This window comes from Panthera leo, chromosome F2, assembly GCF_018350215.1.
Source record: "Panthera leo isolate Ple1 chromosome F2, P.leo_Ple1_pat1.1, whole genome shotgun sequence".
NCBI classification, from domain to species: domain Eukaryota; kingdom Metazoa; phylum Chordata; class Mammalia; order Carnivora; family Felidae; genus Panthera; species Panthera leo.
The window spans coordinates 5,475,866-5,479,891 of record NC_056695.1 but is presented as its reverse complement, the minus strand read 5'-3'; the positions used below and the strand labels follow the sequence as shown (position 1 = coordinate 5,479,891).

At 40.6% G+C, this 4,026-nt stretch overlaps 1 pseudogene; it reads right to left on the bottom strand.

Annotated features, from left to right (window-relative positions):
* Positions 1–1,330: 1,330 nt before the first annotated feature.
* LOC122210518 lies at positions 1,331–3,359 on the bottom strand (annotated as a pseudogene).
* Between the last annotated feature and the right edge of the window lie 667 nt (positions 3,360–4,026).

Genomic DNA, 4,026 nt, shown 5'->3' with positions numbered 1-4,026 from the left:
ATTACGGTACCGGCTCATAGGGGAATAGCTATTCCTAAGTTTATTGATAATTGGGTAGTTGGAGTAAATGAGTGAGGCAGTCGACCTAACAGGTTTGTTGATCCAATAAATAAAATGAGAGATATGAGTATTAGGGCCCAAGTTTGTCCTTTGTGATTGTGAATGGCTAGTATTTGTTTTGATGTTAGTTGTACTAATCACTGTTGAAGTGAGACTAAACGGTTATTAATTAGTCGGTTAGGTGAGGGGAATAGAATGCTGGGGAACATAATAATTAATACGACAACAGGCAATCCTATTATTGTTGGGGTAGTGAAAGAGGTGAATAGATTTTCGTTCACTTTTTTTCTCAAGGGTTAGGCTGTTTTAGTGCAGCTGTAGATTTGGGTTCCGGGCTTGAAGGATACAGGTGTTTTGAGATTTTTAGTTGAAATATAATAAACAGTGTTATAATTATTGAAATAATAGTGATGAATCAGGTTGACGTATCTAACTGTGGCATGTCATTAAGGGGAGGTTTAAACTCCCAGTTTTTAACTTAAAAGGTTAACGCTAGTTTAGCTTCTTAATGAATTTACAGTATAGACGCAGATCATTTTTCAAAATATGATAATGGGACTAGTTCAAGAACAATGGGCATAAAACTGTGGTTTGAGCCGCAGATCTCTGAGCACTGACCATAATAGAGTCCAGGTCGTGTACCCATTAGGGTTGTTTGGCTTAGTCGGCCTGGAATAGCATCAGTTTTTAGGCCCAGGGATGGGACGGCTCATGAGTGTAGTACGTCTTCTGATGAGATTAACACGCGAATGGTCACTTCTATTGGTAGTACTACTCGGTTATCAACTTCTAATAGTCGGAGTTCTCCGGGCTTTAGCTCTTGAGTGGGAATTATATAGGAGTCAAAGCTTAGGTCTTCATAGTCAGTGTATTCATAGCTTCAATACCATTGATGTCCCATGGTCTTTACAGTAAGAGAGGGGCTATTAATCTCGTCTATTATATAGAGAATTCGTAAGGAGGGTAGGGCAATGAGAATTAAGATGATAGCTGGTAAAATGGTTCAGATGGTTTCTACTTCTTGGGCATCCATTGTGCTTGTGTGCGTGAGTTTGGTTGTTAGTATTAGTGAGATGATATAAAGGACTAGGGAGCTAATTAGGAATACAATTATTAGTGTGTGATCATGGAAGTGTAGGAGCTCTTCTATGATGGGGGATGTAGCATCTTGAAAACCTAGTTGGAAGGGGTATGCCATGGAAGTACATAGGGCTTAAACCTATAATTTAACCCTGACAAAGTTATGTAATTGTTTTACTAATACTTCTTGATGGAGAAAGACATAATGGTTATGGTGTTGGCTTGAAACCAGTCTAAGGAGGTTCGATTCCTTCCTTTCTTATTTTAACAGCACATAGGTTGGCTCTTCAAATGTGTGATATGGAGGGGGACATCCATGCAGCCATTCAAGATTAGTTGTGGTTAGTTCCACTATGGCCACTTCTCGCTTTGATGCAAAAGCTTCTCACGCTATAAAAACTATTCATATTACTGCTGTTAGTGAAATAAAAGAGCCTATTGAGGAGATTGTGTTTCAAGTTGTATATGCGTCTGGGTAGTCAGAATAACGTCGAGGCATTCCGGACAGGCCTAGAAAGTGCTGAGGGAAGAACGTTATATTGACACCTACGAGCATAATCGTAAAATGAATTTTTGCCCAAGTATTATCGAGAGTATACCCTGCGAATAGGGGGAACCAATGGACGAAGCCTCCCTGTGAGAGCAAATACTGCTCCTATTGACAAGACATAGTGGAAGTGGGCTACTACGTAGCATGTGTCGTGAAGAACAATATCTAATGAGGAATTTGCTAGTACAATTCCTGTTAAGCCTCCTACGGTGAATAGGAAAATGAATCCCAGAGCTCATAGCATAGCAGGGGACCATTTGATATTACCTCCATGAAGAGTGGCCAGTCAGCTAAATACTTTTACCCCAGTGGGAATAGCAATAATTATAGTAGCTGATGTAAAGTATGCTCGTGTGTCCACATCTATCCCCACAGTAAACATGTGATGGGCTCATACGATAAAGCCCAGAAAGCCAATTGATATTATAGCTCAGACTATTCCCATGTAGCCAAAAGGTTCTTTTTTACCTGAGTAGTAGGTAACAATATGTGAAATTATTCCAAACCCGGGTAAAATTAAAATGTAGACTTCTGGGTGACCGAAAAATCAGAATAGGTGTTGATATAAGATAGGATCCCCTCCTCCGGCGGGGTCAAAAAATGTGGTGTTCAGATTTCGATCTGTCAGCAGTATAGTGATGCCTGCTGCTAAAACTGGTAGTGATAGAAGTAGCAATACAGCAGTGATTAAAACCGATCAGACAAATAGGGGTGTTTGATATTGGGATAGAGCAGGGGGTTTTATATTAATAATAGTAGTAATAAAATTAATAGCACCTAAGATTGAGGAGACACCTGCTAGGTGTAGTGAAAAAATAGTTAGATCTACGGATGCTCCTGCATGAGCTAGGTTGCCGGCTAGAGGTGGGTATACTGTCCATCCAGTCCCTGCTCCAGCCTCTACCATAGATGATGCGAGCAAAAGTAGGAAAGACGGGGGAAGGAGTCAGAAGCTCATATTATTCATTCGAGGGAATGCTATATCGGGGGCTCCAATTATTAGTGGAACCAATCAGTTTCCGAATCCTCCAATCATAATAGGCATTACTATAAAGAAGATTATTACAAAGGCATGGGCGGTGACGACTACATTATAAATTTGGTCGTCCCCTAGTAGCGTGCCAGGTTGACCCAGTTCGGCTCGGATTAAGAGACTGAGAGCGGTCCCTACCATACCGGCCCAGGCGCCAAATAGAAGGTAAAGAGTTCCAATATCTTTGTGATTGGTTGACAATAGTCAGCGGTTTATGAACATAGGTAAAATGGCTGAGTAAGCATTAGACTGTAAATCTAAAGACAGAGGTTCAGTCCTCTTTTTACCAAGTCCTGCAGTGAATGCCATATTGAATTGCAAATTCAAAGAAGCAGCTTGACGCTGCCGGGGCTTCTCCCGCCTTTTTTTTCTAGACGGCGGGAGAAGTAGATTGAAGCCAGTGGACTAGGGTATTTAGCTGTTAACTAAAATTTCGTGGGGTTGGGGCCCACCAATCTAGTAAGGGCTTAGCTTAATTAAAGTGTTTGATTTGCAATCAATTGATGTAAGATAGATTCTTGCAGTCCTTAGGATTAATTGGTATGCAGAAGTTAAGTCTGTTAGGGCTTACTTAGAGCTTTGAAGGCTCTTGGTCTAATTTAACCTAAACTTCTAATCTAGGATGGATAGTATTGGTGCGAGTGGTAGTAGCATGGTGGATATTACAACTAAGGCGGGGGGGGGGGGGGTAAAAGGATTGTTTTTTCTGTGCACTCGAATCGTCATTTTATTTTTATACAGTTGTTTGAGGGGAATATAGTCAGTGCAGTGGTATACGTTAGTCGTATGTAGAAGTACAGGTTAAGTAGTGCTGTTATAGCTAGTAGTGTGGGTATTATAATTATTTCGTTTTTCGTTAGTTCCTGAATGATTATTCATTTTGGGATGAAGCCGGAGAGTGGAGGAAGGCCGCCTAGAGACACTATTAGTACTAGGATAAATGAGGTGATTAGGGGTGTTTTGTTTCATGTTTGTGATAGGGAGGATGTTGTTGTGGTGGAGTTGTGTATGAATAATATGAAGGTGGTTAGTGTTATGATGATGTAGATGGTCAGGTTTAAAATTATTATTGTGGGGCTATATATTATGATGGCTGCTATTCAGCCTATGTGGGCAATTGAGGAATATGCCATAATTTTTCGTAGTTGGGTTTGGTTAAGTCCTCCTCAGCCTCCGACTATAACTGATATGATGGCTATTGTTAGGAGTAGGTTGGGATTGATGGTGGGTGAGATTTGGTATAGGATTGATAGTGGAGCAATTTTTTGTCATGTGAGTAGGATTAGGCCTGAGGATATGGAGA